This window comes from Oncorhynchus gorbuscha, unplaced genomic scaffold, assembly GCF_021184085.1.
Source record: "Oncorhynchus gorbuscha isolate QuinsamMale2020 ecotype Even-year unplaced genomic scaffold, OgorEven_v1.0 Un_scaffold_1228, whole genome shotgun sequence".
Lineage (NCBI taxonomy): Eukaryota > Metazoa > Chordata > Actinopteri > Salmoniformes > Salmonidae > Oncorhynchus > Oncorhynchus gorbuscha.
The window spans coordinates 166,664-175,617 of NW_025746066.1; the positions used below are offsets into that span (position 1 = coordinate 166,664).

Genomic DNA, 8,954 nt, shown 5'->3' on the forward strand with positions numbered 1-8,954 from the left:
AACGTATTATTATTATTGGATGTCCTGTGTGTATAGATCTCTACATGAACAACGGTAAAGATCTTTCCTGTTCTAGTTGTTGTTAAGCACAACATCAGAACAGGACGGATAGACGGTGAGTGGGAGCAGCCTTGTGAAGGCATGACTCACATCAGACTGACGTTACACGGGAATTACCATGCCCACCCCTTCTAGTGTACTTTCCAATAATATTACATTATATTCATGTTGTTCAGAGTTTACTTTATTTGTTTTTAGTTCACAAGAAATAACCAGGCCTTTCTGGAGGCCATTGAGATTTTTAAAAATCAATATTAACATTTAATATGAGTCGGAAACATTCACGAAAAACAAATGTCAAGTCGGGTTGAGTTCAATTATTTACATTCCTTATTGTTAGACATAAACCACAACACTTTCCATAGTTACACGGCACAATGTGTACAAAAATATACATATAATCAAACTTTGATATTAAATGACAAAATGTACAATTCATTAAATCGTCCTTGTATTGACAATGTACAAAAATAACGTGTGAAACGAGGCACAACAGGGGGAAATACAATCAATGAACATGTTAAAATGGACACATTTTGTCTAGTAAATAATTTAAAACACCTTTCTTTCTAAATGATTGCAAATATATCGTTCTTTCCATGCAGCGTTGTGTAATTGTAGCCTATTGGCGCGTCAGTGTAAATGTGCTTGATATTCATCCTCAACATGTTTCTTCCCGATACCTGAAGAGAATATAGGCAGCCACGTGTTAAAAGTATTGTCTATTAACTTGACTGACTTCAGTAGGCTATGCAAACAAAGTGCGTTTCTCTCAGCCACCAAACTAAGAGGATACATCGTGGGAACGTTTGGCGCGCACCGGAATGATGCGCAATTACGCATGAAAGAGAATTATGCGGTTGCATGTAAAGTTCGTTCCATATTATGTTTTTAACTTGCAGCTTCCAAAAAATTAAACCTCAATCTCTATTGTCTTTAGTTCGTCAAGGTTTCTAAATATTTATTCCATAAACCTATTGGCTATAGTGTGTTCTATACCGCCCGCGAGGGGCATCCGCCAGCTGTCCCGTGCTGGAGGAGCAGACTCCGCCAGATGTGCTTATAGAACCGGTACCGGAGCGATCAGAGTTCGTGTTGTTTGATGGCGCAGTAGATGATTTTCTCTCTTTCTGTCTGAGATGAATCTTGGTGTGTCTTTTGCGCTCGTCGCTCCTCGCGAACTTACGGCCGCAGAAATCACAGGCGAAGGGCTTCTCTCCGGTGTGCGTGCGGATGTGCGTGGTGAGGTGGTCGCTGCGGCTAAAGTTCCTCATGCAGATCCGGCACTGGAACGGTTTGTGTCCCGTGTGTATCCGGATGTGTCTGGTCAGCTCGTCAGACCGAGAGAACCGCCGGTCGCAGCCTTCCGCTGGGCAGGGGTACGGCCGCTCATGGACCGGGGTCTTGCTCGGCCTGTTGGGATATTTTCTGGGCCGCAGGATGGGTCTCAGGGGGAGGTTCTGGGGGCTGTACGCGGTGGGGAGTCTGGGTCCATCCGAGACCGGCCCACCTAATGTAAAGTTCCTAATAGTGTTCAGGGGAGTCAGAGGTGGGGGTACTCTAAAGGAGTCCAGTGGGCAGGGGAAGGGCTTGCGGTCAGGCATGGCCTGCATGTCCCTCTGACAGGTCGGCTGGAAGAACCCAGCATAGTCTGGGATGATGGGGAAAGAGACCCGAGTCTGTGTTGGGCTTAGGGGAGGAGTAGGACGGCGGCGGGTAAGAGATACCGGGCCCGGTGGAGAGGAAGGCCGACGGGTCCTGGTAGACCTCCCCACAGCCGTAGGGAGGCGGGGAAGAGTAGAGGTGGTGCTCCATGTCGGCCTGGTTCTGGGCCATGGTGCAGCTGAGCGTGGAGGAGAAATGGCCGGGAGAGCCGGAGGACGCCGGGGAGGAGGAGGCGGAAGATGGCTGGGTCATGCCCAGGATCCCCGCACTCACAATGTTGATGACGCCCTCGGGGTTCCAGTTACCGGGATACTGAGAGTCGATGGAGAACTTTCCCATGTAGGTGAAGGTCTGGTTCCGATGGCTAGGGGGCTGGGAGAAGCTAGAGTAAGACAGGTCGAGAGAGCGTTTCTCTAAGCTCATATCGCCACTCATCAAGCCATCTGGAAGATAAGAAGAGACATCTTAGCAGATAATCACGAAACAAACAAATCAGAGAGCTTTAAAAAAACATGCTGCAGGTCCGTTCTCGTGCGCACAGTGTTTGGTGCGTGCTGCGCGCTCGCATCCTTTACCCACCGGTCATTCATTCAACTTTTCAAAGGGGTGCCGTTTTACTTTCATGCAAACTTTTTTTGGGGAAAAGTGCGTAACTCTAGCCATGTGTCTCTAAAACATAACATGTTTTTATTACCATTGATACAAATATCCAGACATACATTTGTCCCACAACCATTAATTCAAAAATATTTCCAAAATCTCTTGGCTAAGATGAAAAAAAATGCAATATCAAACATTATGCATAATATTATAACCTATAAGTAGTAGCAGCCGGTGTGTTTCCTCTCCAATAACCAACACAGCACATGTTGCATTCTCTAAAGGTCCCCATGATATCAAAACAACGCTTACCTGGAGCTCCGCTAAGATGGTCGTGGTAGTGGCCTCCTAAATCAGCGTTAGGAAAGATAGCCACCCGGGCGGCAGACTGTCATGATCCACAGAGTAGATGGAATCAGAGACAGGGTGGACATACCCACCCAGAGAAACCGGGACTTTCTCTAAAGTTTTAGCCGTCATCATTTAACTAACGGCTTCTCGCTGTTTCCAGGGTTAAAACGGTATTTTAAACCGGCTGGTTGAGTATGTGTGACCTTACAGTTCTATCCTACACTGAAACATCTGATAACCTGTCCGGAGAAGTTAACACAATCTGGAGCGTGTGTGGATACCACCTCTATAGTCGACTCTACGCTCTCCAGATCATCAGGCTGTTTAGTGAATGACGGATCCTAGCAGCACGAGCAGCAGTAGTATGTATTTATCAGTGGGGCAGTGAATGCGCCACTACGTCACTGCCCATACAAGGACCGTTTGGTTCGAGAGAGGAGGCGCTGGGGGATCCTATTGGCCCCGGGCTGTCAATGGAGAACCCACAAGTGAAAGTTCGCCAATATAAAGCGATAAAATATGTTTGTTTTTCTCCATGCAGTTTCCATTAGCACGAAAATGATAACACAATACAGGTGTAAAGAAATGAACGAATGCAAGATGGCATGTTATCAGTTTAGACGGACATCAATGTTACAAGCGTATCTGATGTATACGATTTGAAATGTTTCCTCTACACATCGCCTTCAAATAGGAATTCCGGTTCTTCTCTAGAAGCCATACATGGTTTTATCCGGTAAATCTAAGAACACCCCTGCCTACATATAAGGGTTCTATTCCGGAATATGAGCGTCGGAAACTATCGAGTTTTGCCGAGCAAGAGCAGCGACAGAACTACCATCGCAAACCACAATCAAATGAGAGCCACAATCACGGAATGTTCACCTTTGCTGCATTAGACTCGGAAACTTTGTCAGGGTCGTTTGAATAGGCTTTGCTGTAGGAAAGACTGGGCTACAGGCCCATTTAGTTACGAGCTATTTATATCACTACAAGGGAAATCGTTTGTCTTGAAGTTTAATGACTTTCACATCCTGAAATGAAACGGGTAAAGGCACATGGTCTAATGATAACGGAACATATGGATACAGTAGTAGGCCCAGACTCGCTATACATTAGGCCTATAATCTATTATAGTCAAATATATGTTTTATATTGTTAACATAGGCTACTAATAATATGATTATTGTATTTGTTGTTATTATTATTATTATTTTGTTGTTGATTCTCAATACTGTTGCCCTCCAGTGGTGTTGAGGGGAACTGAGAGGTCGACTCGTCTGTCCGGCAGGCCGACTAGGCTACTTACTGTCTGGCGTTTCAGTGATACACATCTATAAACCTCCTCAACCCCACGCGCATTTTAGAAAACCGGACATGGTTCACAATAACATTTCCGTTCAGAGGCGATAAGGCGATGCGTGAAATAATGTACTTGGCACAGCTTGGTAGACTCGGTATACTGGTAAAGTCCCCCCGTGGGTTGAGAAACTTGAAAGTTAAAAACTAGATGGGTGGGTGGGTGAGCGGTTCGGGGCCCTGGTTGGAAGGCAATTTCCAGCTTGTGGCTGTGTCAAGTAACGCGTGGGAGAAAATTATCTAAATTTAAACATTTGATGGCTATAAAAAGTTATTACATTTTATTGGTACTTATACACTAGACTATACGTATTATTATTATTATTGTGACTAGTTAGGCTTATTATTATGTTGATATGACTATAATAACGATTCAATAACAATAATAATAATAATAATAATAACAACAGCATATAGACAAGAATGAATCCTTCGTTATTCAGCTCCCTGACTCTGTGACTGGAAAAAGGCTCTGGTTGATTTGCGAGGTTTCCGGTTGGAAAGGAAACCGCACGGAGCATCATGATCACACACACTCCTCACATTAATCCGCCTGGAGTCAATAAAGGCCTGTCAATGACAACTCTATTCATTTAACACCATGCTGCTGCGGGCGCCTTTCATCGGCCCGTCAGTTAAACGTATCATTAGCAATATGGGAACTGACTGTGAATAAAACCCTTTCTATTAGACCGCTGCTCAATTAGACGATTGTAGCCTATACATGGCAATAGATCATTTACCTGTTGTCAAGGTTGTATTGGAGAAAACGAGAGATAATGGCAGACTGCTTAATAAGCTAATTATCCGACCTATATACTTACAGTTCCTCTTTGTAGCACGTTAAGAGGTCGAAACCACAGGAGAGGCGGTGGGCTCTGCGGAGTTGTGTGATAGGAACAGGATGGTGAGTGAAACACGTATGTTTATCAATCAAGACTTTTTAAATTATGTTTTTTTTTTATCTTCCAGCATTAAAACAGCGGATTCTGTATTTGTTAAGATAGTCCAAGTTTGTTACATAAATGTTGAAAAATGATTAGCATCCATTTGCTCTTGGATACCAACGGTTCCGTATCAGGCTCAATAGGTCATCAGGATCTGGCCCGTACGTTGTATTACCTGTCCTGGAAGCAGCCTAAACATGTTGTATTACCTGTCCTGGAAGCAGCCTAAACATGTTGTATTACCTGTCCTGGAAGCAGCCTAAACATGTTGTATTACCTGTCCTAGAAGCAGCCTAAACATGTTGTATTACCTGTCCTGGAAGCAGCCTAAAGATGTTGTATTACCTGTCCTGGAAGCAGTCTAAACATGTTGTATTACCTGTCCTAGAAGCAGCCTAACATGTTGTATTACCTGTCCTAGAAGCAGCCTAAACATGTTGTATTACCTGTCCTAGAAGCAGCCTAACATGTTGTATTACCTGTCCTAGAAGCAGCCTAAACATGTTGTATTACCTGTCCTAGAAGCAGCCTAACATGTTGTATTACCTGTCCTGGAAGCAGCCTAAACATGTTGTATTACCTGTCCTAGAAGCAGCCTAAACATGTTGTATTACCTGTCCTGGAAGCAGCCTAAACATGTTGTATTACCTGTCCTAGAAGCAGCCTAAACATGTTGTATTACCTGTCCTAGAAGCAGCCTAAACATGTTGTATTACCTGTCCTAGAAGCAGCCTAAACATGTTGTATTACCTGTCCTAGAAGCAGCCTAAACATGTTGTATTACCTGTCCTAGAAGCAGCCTAAACATGTTGTATTACCTGTCCTAGAAGCAGCCTAACATGTTGTATTACCTGTCCTAGAAGCAGCCTAACATGTTGTATTACCTGTCCTGGAAGCAGCCTAACATGTTGTATTACCTGTCCTAGAAGCAGCCTAAACATGTTGTATTACCTGTCCTGGAAGCAGCCTCACATGTTGTATTACCTGTCCTAGAAGCAGCCTCACATGTTGTATTACCTGTCCTAGAAGCAGCCTAAACATGTTGTATTACCTGATCCTAGAAGCAGCCTAAACATGTTGTATTACCTGTCCTGGAAGCATTGATTCACATGTTGTATTACCTGTCCTAGAAGCAGCCTAAACAACTACCTGTCCTAGAAGCAGCCTGAAACATGTTGTATTACCTGTCCTAGAAGCAGCCTCAATGTTGTATTACCTGTCTAAGAAGCAGCCTCACATGAACCATTATAGTGTCCTGTCCTAAAGACAGCCTCACATGTTGTATTACCTGTCCAGAAGCAGCCTAACATGTTGTATTACCTGTCCTAGAAGCAGCCTACATGTTGTATTACCTGTCCAGAAGCACCAAACATGTTGTATTACCTGTCCTAAAGCAGCCTCACATGTTGTATTACCTGTCCTAGAACCAGCCTCACATGTTGTATTACCTGTCCTAGAAGCAGCCTAAACATGTTGTACTGATTCACTGGTTTTATTGTCTACATTGATTCACTGGGTTTAATCCTATAAACAACTCAGTCCACAATATCAAACATGAATTCTGCCAGAATGTGACCATTCAGAGATTAGTGTCCCCTCTAAAGACACTAGGCCTGCCAGAACCATTCATATTGTCCCCTCTAAAGACACTAAGCCTGCCAGAACCATTCATAGTGTCCCCTCTAAAGACACTAAGCCTGCCAGAACCATTCATATTGTCCCCCTCTAAAGACACTAAGCCTGCCAGAACCATTCATAGTGTCCCCTCTAAAGACACTAAGCCTGCCAGAACCATTCATAGTGTCCCCTCTAAAGACACTAAGCCTGCCAGAACCATTCATAGTGTCCCCTCTAAAGACACTAAGCCTGCCAGAACCATTCATAGTGTCCCCTCTAAAGACACTAGGCCTGCCAGAACCATTCATAGTGTCCCCTCTAAAGACACTAAGCCTGCCAGAACCATTCATAGTGTCCCCTCTAAAGACACTAAGCCTGCCAGAACCATTCATAGTGTCCCCTCTAAAGACACTAAGCCTGCCAGAACCATTCATAGTGTCCCCTCTAAAGACACTAGGCCTGCCAGAACCATTCATAGTGTCCCCTCTAAAGACACTAGGCCTGCCAGAACCATTCATAGTGTCCCCTCTAAAGACACTAGGCCTGCCAGAACCATTCATAGTGTCCCCTCTAAAGACACTAGGCCTGCCAGAACCATTCATAGTGTCCCCTCTAAAGACACTAAGCCTGCCAGAACCATTCATAGTGTCCCCTCTAAAGACACTAAGCCTGCCAGAACCATTCATAGTGTCCCCTCTAAAGACACTAAGCCTGCCAGAACCATTCATAGTGTCCCCTCTAAAGACACTAACCCCTGCCAGAACCATTCATAGTGTCCCCTCTAAAGACACTAAGGCTGTAGAACCATTCACAGTGTCCCCTCTAAAGACACTAAGCATATTGTACCAGGAGGCTGTAGGTGCAGATCCAGTTGATATTGTGTGTGTGTGTGTGTGTGTGTGTGTGTGTGTGTGTGTGTGTGTGTGTGTGTGTGTGTGTGTGTGTGTGTGTGTGTGTGTGTGTGTGTGTGTGTGTGTGTGTGTGTGTGTGTGTGTGTGTGTGTCATATGTGTGTTGGAATGCCCCCCTTCACCCACCATATGAGTTTCTGTTTAAGCCAGTCTTTCCAAACGGTAAGGCAGTAACACACTGTGTCTTCTAATACAGTACTGTAGCAGCCTTTGGTCCAGCCCCACAACAGAGTCTTGTTCATGTCAATGCTTCCACAACTACCTCACCTCTGAATGTTACCTTTGTGTCTGATCGACTTCAGAAACTACAACTTGAGAAACTAAAAAAAACCTTCATCCACACATTCTAGTGACATGAAAGCCATTGAGCTGTCTGAGGAAGAAAGTCCTTTGTTTTGGGCCCACCGACTAAGACCAGACACCGGTACCGCCTACACACTGCGATTTCATTGGACCTTCTAACTACATGTGAGAAGACTTAGACCACCAAAACCAAACCACAGCCTCCCCGTTGTCTCCCACCTCTGTCTCCTCCAAAGACAACAACACGCCCAGGTATCGTTCCACAGAGAACTGTCACAGTCATACTATCCTCCACCCTGCAACAAGCTGTTCTGTGGAGCATAGAGAGACCCTCACTCTCTCTGTCTGTCTATCGAACATGGCTTCACTAACCTTCTCAATGGGGCGGCAGGGTAGCCTAGTGGTTAGAGCGTTGGACTAGTAACCGAAAGGTTGCAAGTTCGAATCCCTGAGCTGACAAGGTACAAATCTGTCGTTCTGCCCCTGAACAGGCAGTTAACCCACTGTTCCCCTGAACAAGGCAGTTAACCCACTGTTCCTAGGCCGTCATTGAAAATAAGAATTTGTTGTTAACTGACTTGCCTAGTTAAATAAAGGTTAAAAAAATGGAACTGTGTAGTATTGTCTAATCTAGCCTATACCACCAGTCCAGCATTGTCACGCAGAAAGACCATCCATTAATGATCATGTTTCCTAAGCGTCCATAACAACTCCTCAGTGGTTATCGACTGGAGTGTGTCTCTGTGAATCACTCCGGCATTCGATAGTTGTGACCAGTGACAGTCAGACCAGACATTTACATTGTCCTGTCTGAGTCACCTGCCATGAGGCCCTGTCAGGAGCCACGGCATTTCTCCGACCTAATAGCTCTGGGCTGAATAAATACTGGTGACAGAGTGATGCCCGGCTGTGCTGATTACCCTGTTAGTACTGTGTTAGAGGGTGACTACCAAATAGAACCCTATTCCTTATGCAGTGCACTACTTCTGACCAGGGCCCATAGGGAATAGGCTACCGTTTGGGGACGCACCCGTTGTCTCAGGTGTTTAAACACGGCCTCGGAGCCTGAACGTCCATAATGACACGAGGTAATGAAGCTGCCCTGTTTTACAAGCCATGTTAACTAGCCCCCCGTGTCTGAC

General features: G+C 44.9%; 1 pseudogene; it reads right to left on the reverse strand.

Annotated features, from left to right (window-relative positions):
• Positions 1-239: 239 nt before the first annotated feature.
• LOC124021822 lies at positions 240-2,867 on the reverse strand (annotated as a pseudogene).
• Positions 2,868-8,954: the final 6,087 nt, after the last annotated feature.